The following is a 16,650-nucleotide window of genomic DNA, read 5'->3' as shown; positions in this document are numbered from 1 at the left end:
AAGTTTGCCCAAAACTGACTCTTTCCCACATTTATCCAGACAACTGGCAAAAAATGAATGTGAAACTAACCCAAGTAATTAATAACATAAAAGGATTTAATTATTGATGATAAATGACAAGACGTTAATATAAAATTAATATAAAACGTCTACTTTAAGCTATTTTCCCATAGCGTTTGGGCAGGATTTAAATACTACTGGCTGAATTTTCCGATACCAAACCGATTGGTGACATGGTCCTTTCACTGAATGATGCATTTGATGTATTAAACGGTAGATGTATTCAAAAAAGCATCAACAGCGACAATTTCGATGACAAAAGCCAAGTAAATTAAATAACTTTTTCGTTGTAAAAGAAAAATAATTACTTTATTTCGTGTAGGCCTTGTTCAATTTATTGGATAAAATTAATGACACGGAAAAGAAACTAAAAGAGGAAAATAAAACTGCATTTATTTCACAAACAACTATGGAAGCCTTGAGACTCACAATCCACAGTGTATTGATTCTAACTAGGGATTTACTGGAAAATGATTTTAACTTTGTTTTGACTGGCAAGTTTAATCAAGACTGTTTAGAGGTTCGCCTATTACGTTTTTATTAATTGGTTACAAAATTTAATTGATTCGTATATTTTTAGCGGTTTTTCGGAATCCTAAGAAGTTCTTGTGGTGAAAATGACCATCCCTCAGTTTCTGCATTCCTCCAACTATTCAGACTACTAAATCTTGTGTTTCCATTTAAAGACGCAGTAAAATCTGGAAATATTGATCGAGGGGAACGTCTCTCCATATTAACTTCATACAAGAACTGCCTGCGCCAGAAATGTAAAGAAACAACTAAGGAGGCTAGGAATTTAAGGCAAGGCATGAAAGATGAAATTCTAGAAGCTCTATGTCTCAACCCGAGAATGAATGAAATGACCTTACTGTTGGGAATATACCTCGTTCCCAACATCCGACAACACGAGCTGGAAGACGGACGCGAATTCCATCACGTTTTAATTCATATGATTTGGGTGGCCCTCGCTAGGAGGCCACCATGTTACAATTTATTTTGTGTAGCCCCGTCCCTCACCCTACCGGCCGGAAAATGTACAGGGCAAAGGGCAGTTAGTTACTGAATATACCTCACACCGTCAAGACAACAGCCAGTGCTCCCGTGTTTTCTTTATTTCATCTTTACATTTTCATCTTTACTAAGGTAAGTTCAGTCACGGGCTGAACTAAATCTTACATGGTCCTTCGAACTAGTTAAGTAATTTAAATTTACTAAGAAATTTTGCTGTCAGTGGACTGTGGGGAGACGTAACTCACCACTAAACTTATTCTTTTTTTTCTTCTTCGGTGAACACCACGTGTTAGCCGCAGGGCAAATTTTTCCCTTTTTCATTTTTTGCTACTTACGTCGTAGTAACTGCGACGTTCTTGTAGACGGGTAAATCATTGTCTTGTAAAAAAAAAAAAATTTTTTTCTTTTCTCTTTTTTTTCCATTGCGTGGTCAGTGGCGGCCATTACGGTGGGCTCAACCTAGCTCAAGCTAGGGATTTTTTGGAGAAACCTCCACGAAGGTTACCTCCCCGTAAAATTTTTCTTTGTTTGTTGAAACATTTTCATTTTTCTTTCCTTTTCTCGTTTGCTATTTCCTTTGTCTTCTCTATTTCGAGCCAAAGAGGTTGAGTTTACTTTTTTTGCCTCTCCCTCACATGATCGGTGGCGGCCATATTGGCTTAAATCCTTTACTCTTCTCTTTCAAAATTTTTTTTTCTTGGTTTTGTTGGAGGTTCCTCCATTAATTTCCCTTCTTCTCGTTTGTCCTCCGCCATAGCGGAGCACCTCGGGTCTCCAAACAAGCCTAAAAAATTAGGGACTCAGAAAAAATAAAAAGGGCGCAGAGGCGCAAGGCGGGTCTGGAAAGAGCGTGGACAGGGCCAACACTTCCGAGAAGATTCCACAACACCCCGGAAGGTCGGCGCAAAGTTGCAGCCTACAACCACCACGTGGGAGCAGCCACTGCAGCCAATCCGGATGCCCAAACGACAACCACCTCGCCCCTGGAGTTTCTTTTCCCAATTATTGTGCGGCACATGCCACTCGCGAAGTTGAAGGAGGCCATCTCTCCAAAGTACTCTGGAGACATTCGGTACAAACCGAAGATAGAGGAAGGGGCGACAGCATCATCAACAACAATCGGGCAACCCGAACAAAATCCCGGGCCTTCAACAGCGGAAGCCCCGGATAACGACCTGATTGAACTATCCCCAGAGGAAGAACCGGAGCCCCTCCCACCACCAAATTATATTGAATATAATATATTCAAGTATGGCTCGAAAATCAAAGGTGGACGCGGACATCCACTAAACCTTCCACACCTCGACCCAACGCCTTACATTCCACCGGATACCCGAAATAAATTCCGCCCCAAAAGCATACTGGACAAACCGCACCGCGACCCGACCCCTTGTGATCAAACCCATCACCATCAACGAGATAGAAGGAAAGAAAGAAGAGAAAAAAAAAAGAAGGAGAAGAAATAGAACAAGAAGAAGAAGACATCATAATCCTTGAAGTTGACCCTGACGATCTGATCGATCTTTACCACAAATTGTGATTGTTCTTCCGTAATAAACAAAACTCAAAATCCATTGTTGCCATTTCCTTCTCTTTTTCTCAACTGGAGAGTAATTTAATAGTTACACTCCACAAAACGAAAAAACTTTCTCACATATTTAGAAATAGGCAACGCCATTCTCTATTTATTTAAATTTCGAGGCAGCGAACGCCATCTAGCGCTCAAAATTCCAAGTTTTCTCCAACTTTAAAAAATTTCATTCTAACTGAACGCAAACGCCATCTGGCGTTTAAATTTACAAACCAATCACTCAATTTTTTCTTTCCCTCTCAAATAAATTTTTTTTTTCCTTTTCCTCATCTACTGAACGCCTACGGCATCTGGCGCTCAGAATAGCAGACTTTTTCCTTTTTTTAAATTTTCAAACATTTTCTTCAGAGCTGAACGTCTTACGCCATCTAGCGCTCAGATTCGAAACTCTTTCCTCTTTTTGTTGGTAATCTCAAAATCAAAAATTTTTTTTTCTCTTTCTAAGAAACGAACGTCTACGCCACATAGCGTTCAAAATTTTTTCCTTTATATTAAAGTTGTACGCCACTTAGCGGTCATAAGACCCACTAATTATTATATTCTTTCCAAGAATTTAAAAAATTTTCATTTATTTTATAAAAGATTGCAAATTAATGCCACCTAGCCTTTAGAAATAACGCTATGGTGGATCCCTTTTTTTTTATTTATGATTTCTTCGCTACTCCTGAAACCTTGCTTTGAATTCTTTATGCCATTGGAGGAGCCAAATTTTTTGCACTCCGCTTAATGTCCAATAATCTTAGACCGTGCTAAACCATTGTCCAAACCTCGTGACACCTGTATAACTGACAACAAAGTCGGTACAGTGCTTTAAGTTACCGAAAGCTAACTAAGAGCCAAATTTATTCGCCACATCTCACAGTCGCCTGATAAAGGAAGGAAGAACATCCCAAGCCAGTGGAGTTTAAAAAATGCGCCCACTGTTTGGAGCACAGCGAAACGCTACTCCCTTCCATTACTCGCAACTGGTGGCAACACGAAAGCTAAAAGCTTTCAATTTTTCGCCCACTTCTTTAAGGGAAATCCAGAAGTAAGACCCAGCTGTTTCTACTAAGAATCAAGCAACGGAAAAGGTCGGAAAAACCCGACATCAACTGAAGAAATTTCGGTGATAGTAGCAGGAAAATCCAAGCCCCCCTTTTCTCTTTTTGCCTTAGGTCGTTCCAGCAACCAAAATAAAAATGTCACGAGGGGCATCGGCAACACGCGTAGGCCTGAAAGGCCACCTTACTAGGACGATGGACAAAATCAAGCAGTACAAAAACCTCTCCATGACAGCAGAACTGGATAACGACCTTGCAACGGAAACCGAACTCCTCAAGCAACGTTACCAGAAATTCATCAAGGCAAGCGACCAAGATAGATGGACCTTACAATCCACTAACGCCACCGAGGAGCAAATCGAACAAGATTACTCCGCAGTGGCAGAAGTCGAAGAAGACATGAGTGCTGTACTCGCTCTAGCCAAAAACAAACGCGAGGAGTACAAACGTCAACTGGACGCTGAGTTCCAAGACCAGCAAAGAAAAGACGAGCGAAAGCGGGAACAAGATAGAAGCAAGCTGCTACAGGGTCAATCCGTGCGGATTTGACAAATCCGATGCGCGACCAAAACTCGGATTTCGTTGAAATTTAGTAAGTGAATCAATAAATATGTTTAAAATTTATTGGCCAAAGGATTTTTTTTTGCGCAATTAGGGAAAAAGTTACAGCAAAATGAAAATCAGATCTTTTCATTTTGCCGTAACTTAGGATTTTTTCCGCGTTTTCATTTTTATTTATTTAAGACTAGTTTTTATTTCTCTATTGAATTTTGAATAAGTACGTCTTATTCAGTTTTTCACGTTCTTTTTAATGGTATTTTTTTGTTTCAAAATTTTTAAATTTAATTACGTTATTTAACTTTTAAATGTTCAGAGTGTGTCTTACAAAAGTAGACCTGAACAGATTCGCTTCTGAGATTTATTTGTAATTTTTGCACTAAAAAAAAGAAGACATATCATAGTACCCTACTAACACAGAGGATCCAAATAACATAATATGAATGTTCTTTCATCCGTTCTCCATACTCATCCGTGTGGGATGGCCACGGTATATAACAGAAATGTAAAAAATTGAACGAAATAAAATAAATAACGGACGTTCTACTTTGTACATTCGTAGTACGTTAAATGAATGTAAAAGGGCGGATGTAGTTTTAACCTATTTTTTCATCCAACAATCCACGTGATGGATGCATACAAACCTGGATTATAAAACAATGAATCCGATGGTATTACTATAGTACATTCTCGTTATGTACGAAATCGGATTATGATTCGATCACCCGATTAATCCAGTTTGTATATCCTTGTTATATTGTTTGGATATGGGGTTTTAGTATCATTTTACGTACCAACTCCGACATGAAAATAGCTCTTGTAATCCTGTTTAGGACAGGGAACGAATATTAAGTGTACATACACACCAGTATGTAGTCTGGTTCATACTAGACTAATTTATAGTTGGATGACGCCAGTATATAAGAATTCCTAAAAAAACATGCATGGGCTTAGTTGTTTAAATAGCAAGAGCCATTATTTAGAAACTGTAAAAAGTACACACTTTTTTTTAAATCACGATTTGTATTTATATAAAGCAGATAAACATTTTATTACAAATTCAATTTACATTAATATTCATTAAAGGATTTACCAAGAACGATCCAGTTTCTGGGAAAGTGGTTGGAACGTGAACGGCTTTAAATTTTACAGATGTTAACGAGTAACATTTCAGAGCATTTGACAGACGAGAAACCACTATTTCGTGAAATTGCGATGAGGGAAGCGGATAAGTATACAAGTCTTCATGTTTCAAGTATCTCCTTCCCAATAAAAGAATCTCCTTGTCACTTGTTCTTATCTAGTTTTGTACTAAAACAACTTTGAATGAATTACTAGCATCATCGATAAACACGCAGTTATCTGGTATGCAGGAACTAATAAAAGTATTTTTGAAAGAAAGTTTTTTAAATTGTTCCACACAAGTCAAACCTTCCACCATTGGACCGCAACAATGACTGTCTTGTAGTGTAAACCGATCTAGATTAATGCACTGTGATTGTCTTAATGACGATAAAACGCGATTCTCCTCGTCCAACCTACGCACGATTTGCTGTAACGGTCTACCGCTCTTTTTCAACATGTTTTTTATTACTTGGAATTTATTTTCATAACAAAAGGCACTGAATTCATCAAGAGACCCGTGATTTTTGACGTCTTCCACCAAATGAATAAGACAGTGCACATTGAATGAAACAAATTTATCACCATAAATTTTTGAGCTAGCTCTTACGAAGAGTCGCAAGAGATCATTGGCGTAGTTCGCATATTTATGACAAAAATCCTTATTGGACAACAAACGAATGGCTACGTGAAGCAAGATGAAATGGTCGTAGCACTTTTGATTAAGGTAAAATTTATATACTATAGGTCCCAGATAATTCAGATCAAGTCTATGTTCTGTGGCTTTCCAGCGTGGAAAATCTTTAACGGATCTAGGTTTTCGAACGAAGTCAGATGGAACATATTGGCGAAGCCATTCACGAAACATTGAAATCTTTGAAAGTTGTTCTGCTGACATTCTTACGTTATCAAAAGGATCGTTAAACCATATTCCCACCAGCTTCTTGTGCACACCAATGTACACGCAATGCATTGGATCTATGACGACAGCTTTAACGATATCATAAAAAATGTCTTCAATAATAGAACGAATACCATTTTTATCGTGATGTTGAATCTGCGATCTATTACGAAAAGAGCAATCTGTTCGTAGAATTGCATCAATATCCGGGTATGTTACTCTACCTCCCCTTTTGGGTGCTAAATCTTTATATACGTTACGAACCCAACTGCCCTTTGTTGTACACTTCCGACAACCATAATACGCATTGTGAGTGGCAATATTTAGCAAGAACGTAGTGGCAGGGGCATCACAAGACATACCGGTTACTGAAACTGCAACTCGTGTACCCATAAAGGTGAGGCCTCTTGATTTCAAGTCCATAATGTCCTTCCAAAACGACGAAAGAAATTGATTAACATCCTTAGGTTTTCCGGGGTCATGGTAGATACCGGCAACAAATACGTTAGGGAATCCTAGTTATAAAACATTTGTCAATTAAATAAGTTTTGTGCATAAATTGTTATTATGTTCACACTCACCGACTACACGGAAAAGAAGAGGCCAGAATTCACTGGAACTACTACTACTCAATGGAATGCCATCAACATTGAAGAATAAACATATGTGATTTGGAATGGGTATTCCTTGTGATTTCAGTTCCAGCAGAAATGAAATCAACAATTGTTCGACTCCGTGACCAAAAGAAATATTTTAAGAATATCGACTAGAGTATTCGATCCCATTGGGTTTTTAGCACCCACAACGCTCCTGCTGAAAATAATCTACCAGAAACTTTGGGAAGCCAAAATTGACTGGGATGTGGAAGCGCCTCCTGAAATACGGAAGACATGGATAGCAGCCATGACTGGGTTGAACGAGTTTGCCAACTTAAAAATCCCACGTTGGATAGGCTACTCGAAAAGGGTCATACAAAATGCAGAAATTCATGTCTTCGGCGACGCATCCGATGTCGCTTATGGAGCCGTTGCCTACGCAAGGCTCCAAACCAAAAACGGCGACACAGTCATCCATTTTTTTGCTAGAAAGACAAAAGTGGCGCCTCTCCCAAAGAAAAAGGTCACCTTACCAAGATTGGAGCTATTAAGCTCACTTCTGGCGGCACGATTGGGAGAAAAATTCAAGAACTTTCTCCACATCGAATCGTGGCGAACTATATTCTGGGCTGACTCTCTAGTGGCACTTCGCTGGATTCGAGGAGACACCAACAGGTGGAAACCATTCGTCAGGAACCAAGTCGAAGCTATTAAGAAACTTTCTTGCCCAAATTGGTGGCGGCACTGTCCAGGCGTCCAAAATCCTGCGGATCTCGCCTCGCGGGGAGCGCCAGCCGTAACGCTGGTACACTCCGAGCTATGGTAGAACGGAACATCATGGCTGAAAGAAGACGAAACCAAATGGCCGGATTCAACGCCAGAGGTAGAAGAACCCAGTGTTCATGAAAGAATCGAAGCGGAAGCAAAATCGAAAACCGTCACCATGTCGGTAGCTTCCGTGGAGCCAGCCATTTCAGTGGAATGGCATCTGGATCGAATTCCGTCTTGGAATTGACTACTCAGAAGAACTGCTTGGATACTGAGATTCGCCTCCAAAAACCGCCCAACAAACGCCACACAAGGGAAGACTCCAATCAAGACACGAGACGGAAAACAGATAATGGTAGAACATCTAAAAGTAGAGGAACTGACGAAGGTGGAGCTACTTATTTATAGGCAGCTCCAAAAACAAGCTTTTCCCAAGACGTTTTAGGATCTGCAAGAAGGGCGGTAACCGCACTTTAAAGAGAAAATTGCCGCACTCCGACCCGTGTGGGACGCAAGAGACAAGTTGATTAGAATAACAGGAAGAGTAGAGCTAGCGCTAAGAGACAGGGAGATTGAACCCGCCATCTTGCTTCCCGCTCAACATCCAGTCGTCAAACTAATCATCCAAGATCGACACGTCTCGCTAAAACACGCTGGAGTTAAAACCACCCTATCGGGTCTAAGAGAACGTTTTTGGATCATCAAAGGACGCCAACAGACCAAATCAGTCTGGCACGCCTGCGTCAAGTGCCAACGGCTATCTTCACCGCCATTCAGAGAAATAGCTGCACCTCTACCAATTAATCGACTGAAACAAGCGAAAGCCTTCGAAATCACGGGTGTTGATTTCGCAGGGCCGCTGTATTACAAACACCCATCATTGCGTAAGAAACGCAAGCAAACGGATCCTACATCCTCCACGGATCCCTCGTCAACGGATGGTTCGGCTTTGGAGCCTACGGTAGACCCTCCAGCGATGGAGCCCATTGAAGAACCTCCAACCACAGAACCAACGGAGGAAAACGAAGAAAATCTCCAATTGGACGAATCCTCAGCCAAAAAGAAAGGCACAATTAAACAGCCAAAGAGCTATGCCTACCTATTTACTTGTGCTGTAACGAGGGCCGTCCATCTGGAGCTAAGAAAAACGATGTCCGTGCGCGACTTCCTCCTCGTATTTCGAAGATTTTCCGCCAGGAGGGGTAGCGTCTCCATCATGTATTCGGACAATGCCAAAACATTTAGATGCGTCTCGAAACATTTGAAAGTCTTAAGATCCGACCCAGCGATCCACGACCTTCTGGCAATGCGGAAAACCGAATGGATTTTCTCGGCCAGCCTAGCCCCATGGTGGGGAGGGTTCTGGGAGCGCATGGTGCGAACGATGAAGAATTTTTTGAGGCGCTCCAATGGTCGTGCATGTTTGGAATACGACGAGCTAGAGGTTAGTCTCATTGAAACCGAGAGCGTGGTGAATGCACGGCCACTCACCTACGTGGCAGAAGAGAGCGACGACCCGCTTCCCATCACCCCGAACCAGTTTCTCAACAATAGGCATTCGAACTGCACTCTGCCGGAGCCAGCCGAAAACTTTATGGCTCCCGACGCAACCAATTTGAAACTGCTGGAAATGGATCGTCAACGTAGGGAGTATGTCAGCGATATCTGCGAACTATTTTTGACGGACTACTTTCTCCAAATCGACAAGTTCCACTGTAAAGGAGGATCCAGCCGCAAGATCCGGGTAGGAGAAGTTGTCATCATTCACGATGACAACACCAAGCGCCTTATGTGGATGATAGGAGTAGTGAAGGAGCTAATCACTAGCAGAGACGGGTTGATCCGTTCGGTTATGGTCAAGACGCCGAACGGGAACCTTATCAACCGCGCCATTCAATCGTTACACCCCTTAGAGCTACGTGAGGATCAGCCGGACGACGTCGAAATTCCACCTACGCCAGAGCTGGAATTGGAACCAGAAGAAGCAACTCCGCCCGTGGCCGCCGCAGATCCAGTCGAGCAGGAAGAGCCGTGGACCACGGGGTCTGGTGGGGAGTGTGTTGGGAATATACCTCGTTCCCAACATCCGACAACACGAGCTGGAAGACGGACGCGACTTCCATCACGTTTTAATTCATATGATTTGGGTGGCCCTCGCTAGGAGGCCACAATGTTACAATTTATTTTGTGTAGCCCCGCCCCTCGGCCTACCGGCCGAAAAAATGTACAGGGCAAGAAGCAGTTAGTTTCTCAATATACCTCACACCGTCAAGACAACAGCCAGTGCTCCCGTGTTTTCTTTATTTAATCTTTACATTTTCATCTTTACTAATGTAAGTTCAGTCACGGGCTGAACTAAATCTTACACTTACCTTCCGAGGAATTGAATCCCCAAGCAACTACCATTGATACTTCCGAAATTATATACCCGACCCTTGCGCAACTTGAAAGTAGGCCGAAAACTCAAGAAGTTGATATTGATAAACAACTTTTAGCAGAGACAGTTACGAGGGATACAGTTTATCAAATCTGTGGTTATTTGCTTTACACTCGTCGGAGATTATTGAAATGTCTAGAATGCTTACCCACTCTGCAAACGAAGGAAGAACTACTGCCTGCGGACTTCTACCACCACTGCCTCACAGATATCAGATCTAAAGGAGGACTGAAATACTGTACACCAAATATGTTCCAGTTCTTTCACGCAGTCGAAGTAATTTACAAAGAAGAAGTCAATCAGGGAAACTTAAACTTTGGAAATTGGTTCAACAGAACAATGTCAAAAATCGGAAAGAAGAAACTGGAAGTTAATTTTTGTTGCAGTGAGCAACACAAACTTCTTTTGATCCCTGATCTGCTTTTGGAATATTTTGTAATCCGCAATCATTTCGAAACAAAATCTTCGAAAAGAAATGATGAAAAGGTTGCTAAAGCAAAGTCACTGAAGAAAAGGGCAAAACTAGTGAAGTAAATTGCGTAAATTGTTACCATGGTATCACTCTGCCACTTTTAATAACACAGAAAAACGGTCAATAAAGGTTAATTTGTTACTTACACCCATGTATATTACTTATAACACGATGACACTACACTCTTCATCAAAACAACAAACTAAACCCACAATAACAACAAAACACAAAACTCTGAACTTATACAAGAAAGAGTTAAACAGCCAAGCTGTCAAGCATAGTGTTGTCAAGTCTCGCACCAATTCCAAGTTGGAAACTGCATAGGGTTTCCAGTTCCACAGAAACTTCCACAGTTCTACTATTGGAAGATGTGGAAAGGCCGGTGTGTAAATTTCACAGATTTTGAACAAAGTATTTATACCGGCAACTGTGATCAAACTTAGGTGTTAAATGTTTCGCATAGGTTCAACCGTTTTGAGTACAAAAAAAATATTTATAACTTTTAAAGCTTAGTTTAATTAAATGAGCTAGTACAAAAAATTAATTCTACATGCAATTTTGATTTTTCGTGATAAAAAAAAAATTATAACAATTGCCAAGGCCTTGAATAGGGTAGTCCCGAAATGAAAAGGAATAATTTCAAATACCCGCGTAGGCATGCAACGTTTCCGTTTTATTAAATGTAAGGCTTTTCTGTCAAATCGAGCCAGAAAATGAGGTCTGGTTGATATAAATCAACTTTTAATAAAGTTTGGTCTTCAACAGTTAAATTGTGTATGATTTCATCTTTTTTTTTCTGTTTTAATTATACCTGCCAACTAAAATGCATTTTTTTCACCAAAATGACCGATCTTTATCGAGGTCTGGTTTATTATAAACAACTGATAAACACGTCTGGTCTTCGACCACTATGTTTATCAATATTACCCCTAACGAATGTCATAAATTTTTCCCATGCCAATCAAAATGCGCTTTTTCGCCATTTCACGCCAACTTTGGCAACGTGTCACGCTTATACGCGGCCGCTGTGACAGACCAGACGTGACCCTCACGTCTTACCCCACCCCCCTCTTTCACATTTTCCCTTCAAACCGTTTGCCAATTAAAATGTGTCTATTTCTGGGCTGGCTCTTAGCCTATACCTTTTCTTTCTCTTCTCAATAGCTTTTTGTAGCTGTTATTTTTGTTTCATGCTTGTTTTATTGGTATTTTTTTTTTGTTTCTTTTAATGTCTATTGGTTTGACCAGTAACCCTTCTAGCATTCTTTTGTGAAATTTGTTTACATTGAATTTTGCATCCATTTGTTTGCATTGATTTTGGCCGAAATGGCTCTTGTCTCTTCTGTTTTGGTGTTTATGTTTTTTTTCCTTGTTCTTCGTCGTCATAGTGTGATAGGGACGAGTCGCAGGCTGAAAGGGGGGGGGGGTTAGCGTTCACGCATCATTCGTAAGAGAACTCTCGCCATCCGTTATAGCTGTAACGGATAGACAAACGACCGACGGAAGTGTCATTCAAGCGTCATCCGATTGCTGATACATCGTATTTGCCGACTTAATCTTTCCAACGCCTGAAAGACTATAAATGGAACTGAAGTGCAGACCTTCGGGGCCAGTAGTTTAATAGAACAGTTATGTTTACTTTGTGTAGTGCTTGAGAGTTGAAGAGATTGAGAAATACACCAAACTCATCGGCGATAACTCGTTACAATATATTTTCAGTGATAGATCCATCAAAGTACAGTTATAATATGTTGTTGCGGTTGACAGCGCAAGTGTTTCGTCTCGCAAGCAACTTTCGACTAAAAAATCCATCGCGTGATTTGTGGAATTGAGAGCCGCTTAACTCCGACGAACTACAGAGAGCAGAGAAGGTTTGGATCCGTGCTTTTCAGAACAAATATTTTCCAACCGAACTGGACTATTTACAATCAAAGAAGAAATCCTGGAGACCTGAACTAATTTCTCAACAAACTAAACTCAACAACTAGATGCAGACCGTATCATACGCTGCAAAGGCAGGCTCCAAAACTCTACTATGGCTGAGTCGGCGAAATATCCAGTATTGATTCCAAAACATTCGGACCTGGCACGACTGATTATCACTTATGTCCACGAGCGAGTGGTCCATTACAGAACTGAAACGACTTTAGCCAAACTGATTCAACGTTACTGGATACCGTCCGAAAGAGTGCAGGTTAAAATAATCTGCCGCAACTGTGTTAAGTGCCGAAGAGACCATGGACCAGCGTACAAATTGCCAGACCCTGCGCCTCTTCTGGCGGATCGCATCCGCGAATCCTACCCCTTCGAACTTACCGGAATAGATTACACCGGTGCAATTCCCGTTCGCATTAAGGAAGGAGAAAATTCAGTATACATTTTATTGTTTAAACGTGGAGTGACGCGGGCTATTCAATTAGAAATGGTCGAGAATATGACGAGTGGAGCCTTCATCTATGCATCGCGTCGATTTACGAGCCGTCATTCTATCCCCCATGTTATATATTCTGACAATGCCTTAACGTTTGTCAGCGCCTCGAATATCCTGACTCAATTCTTCAAACAACCGGATGGTGCAAAGGAGCTCGTCAACATGATATTAACTTAGAAGTTTATTCCCAAACGCGCTCCATGGTATGGCGGATGGTGGGAGCGACTAATTGCGCTAACTAAAATTTCTCTACGAAAAATGGTTGGTCGAACAAGACTAAGTCTGGTACAACTACAAACAGTCATCGCCCGGATCGAGGCGATTCTCAATGATCGACCTTTAATGCGTGTCTCGACTAACATTCAAAGCTTCGAGCAACTTACCCCTGCCCATCTTCTCTACGGTCGGCGAATTACTACACTACCGTTTAATTACGAAGGAGACGAGAAGTTGGAGGATCCAACTTATGGACGAGATATGGACACTCAGATTTTGTCCAAAGCGTATTTTAGAACGCAAAATGTTTTACGCGCCTACTGGCGCAGGTAGAGCACCTCCTATCTCCCGTTGCTGCGAGAGCATCATCAAGCAACAAAAGGACCAATCGAGGAAGTAATCCAGATCGGTGACGTCGTACAAGTTCATCGAGACAGCAAAAGGTCCGAGTGGAAGTTAGCCGTCGTGGAGCAACTCAACCATGGTGCGGATGGCATGGGACGTTCGGCAGAAATCCGAACGACAAATGGAAGAACCAGCCGTCCTACCAACAAACTGTACCCATTGGAAGTGTTTGAGTCGTCTAAAAAATTGAGCAGCAGCTGAAGTTCCGTCGGTGTCAACAGTTCGAGATCTACCCGAAAATCCGTTCGTGTGGTCCATCCAGATTCCGGTCGTCGACGATGTGTCAATAAGACCAGGGAGAATCCAGCTCCGAGCGGCCCGACAAGCAGCGGAAAACAATAAGATGATGGCGCGGATGGAGACGATGGAAGAAGAAGAGGAGTAATTCCGGCCGGATGTATGTCGGAAAATTCCGACCCCCTCAAGAATGTCTTAAATTTAATTGTATTGCCCTTCGCATTTTGTAATGACAAGTCGAAGCCTAACTATTGGGCCCAGACAAGTCTGAGCGTGTCAAACCCCTCGGATTATTGAGCGCATCATGGTTTCCCCTTACCCCTCTTTGATTGTCCTTGAGACCGAAAATGTTTGCCAGAAGGCAGTAGCTCATTTTCTGTGGTAGCAAAAGGTTGCAAAATACAGAGCTGACTCTAAGATTCAAAAGACTTAAAATTAATGTTAGGAATTATCTGACAACTCCAAGGTTTTATTTTTTAATGCGGCAAATTAATCCTTCCGATGGTACTTCTGTGTTTCTCCGCATTGGTAGTCATTTTACGTGGGTGACGTTTTGGTCTGCTAGAGCCTCTTGTAGGTCCATTTTGTCCGTTCCCTCCAAGAATGATCGTATTATCAATGTCTTCTTTGTCAACTCCAAAGAGCAGAAGGCTGATATCTTTACAAAACCGCTGCAAAAGCCTAGTTTTGATAAAATTCGTAAATATCTAGGTATGTGTTCAGGTCCTTTGGTTTGAGAGGAGATGTTGGAATTAAAAGTGACGCAACCCAAACAACCTGACTCAGTTGCCAAAACCACTTTCATAAAAAGGTTGCTGCTTAGTCCTGTTATTCTCTGCATGAAAAATATGTGCCTGTAAAACTGGATAAACTCTCAGTTGCTTTTTGAATACGACAGATACAGGACAGCTCACTGTGCTATTATTTTGTATTTAGACAAGTAACATATTCTATTAATATACCTATATAAGTTTATGTAATTTCCAAAACTTAACACCTTGAACGGTAAATAAACACCCAAAAACATTTTTTTTCGCAATTCTGAGGTAATGTTGAATCTTTCTCAGAAAATGGCGAAATGGATTTTTTGAGAAGATGGCAAAACAGCAATCCATGATAAAACAGGGTATGTCTACAACTTGGGACCATTGGAAGTTCAGATTGTACCCGTCAAGTCTAAAGATAAAGCAGTGAAAGAGGCTAACGACTTAAATATTAAGCAGGAGAGTCTTGTAAAACCAAACTCTGTGACATCTGGGGTTGTATTCCGAACGTCGACTTAGACTTGACTTGGACTTGAATTAGGCGTTTTTCCTACTTGACTTGAAAAAATTTTCAGACTTTAACCGAAGTTGAATTCCGAACCAAAAAATTTCAATTCAAGTAAGAAACTTGGACTTGAAAACTCAAAAGTCGAGCATTAAAACTAAGTTAAGTCTCTCGAATCTCAAGGTACCTTTTAGGTGCCTTGAAACTGACTTACGGGCTTAAGTTCTATAAGTAGCGGTGAGAATAGGCAGTGGCGTTGCGTTTGTTTACACAATGGCCGATTATTGTAATGACGTCATTGATGAATTCTTAGAGGATATGGGTAATTTAACTGATAATTTTGACGATTTATCTACGGGGAGTGATAATGAATTGCGAGCCGAAAATCACCGAGCCAAAAAGCGTCGTCTTATTCCATTTTATCGTACAAGGAAAGATATTCTAAGTTATTTTTCTGCTGACAAATTAATGGCGACTTTTAGGTTCGATCGACCTTCTATAGAATTCATCACAGGTTTTATCACAAAAAAATTAATGCAGAATTAATTCCCCTTTTACAAAATTTTTATTTTGTTTGTTTATTTATTATTTATTTTATTATATTTTATTTTTATATATTTTATTTTATTTATTATTTAACCTACACCCAAAAGGGTGTAGGTTTCATTTTCAACCCAAATATCACGCTGCCTTTTCTGAGCTTTATCGCGACTCATTTTAAAAATAACTATGTAAACAAAAGTACAATCACAGCAATTTTGAGTCACTTTGCGTACAAGTTCCAACTTCTTTTTGCTATGACTTAGACACTTAAAATTCGTCTGCAACCAATAGAAGAATTTTGAGCAACGTCCTCTGCCATTGGCTGAGTTGCCAATTTCAAGTCAAGTTGCATTTTAAAGCTAAGTAAAAAATCTAAGTTAAGTCCTGGGAAAAACTTCATCTTTTTGTGTTCGGAATAACACCTTGACTTGAGATTGAAAGTTTCTAACTTTAGCTCAAAACTTGACTTAACTCGGACTTAACTTAGATTGTTTCAAGTCAAGTTTTCCTTAAGTTCAAGTCGCCGTTCGGAATACGACCCCTGATACCCCAGTAGATGCCAAAAAATAATGTGTTCTAAAAGTGTGGAAGGAAATACAGTTTTCATACTCTTATCTTCTCATATCTTTAAAGTATTTCAATCAATTGCCTAAAACGTTAACATAACAGGTTCAGTTAGTATGCTATTTATTGTATCACAATAGTTTAATTTACAGCACACAATGTGGGAGGCTATGCGGCTTTGAGATACAGATATCACAGAACAAATGTGTATGTTAGAACCTCGAATGACCGCGTTTTGCTTTGATAACTGCATCACAGCGGGATCTCATTGAAAAAACGTATTTCGAGAAAGTTTCGTTTGAGATTTCTGCCCAAGTCTGCTGCAAATTTTTCCAGAGCGCATTCTTTGAAGTATTAAACCTTTTTCGGATTTTACAGTCAAGATGATCAAACATTTGTTCTATAGGGTTGAGATCCGGGCTCTGA

The sequence above is a fragment of the Daphnia magna genome, linkage group LG10, assembly GCF_020631705.1.
Source record: "Daphnia magna isolate NIES linkage group LG10, ASM2063170v1.1, whole genome shotgun sequence".
Classification (NCBI taxonomy): domain Eukaryota; kingdom Metazoa; phylum Arthropoda; class Branchiopoda; order Diplostraca; family Daphniidae; genus Daphnia; species Daphnia magna.
The sequence above is the reverse complement of the archived record's forward strand: the minus strand, read 5'-3'. Positions refer to the sequence as shown.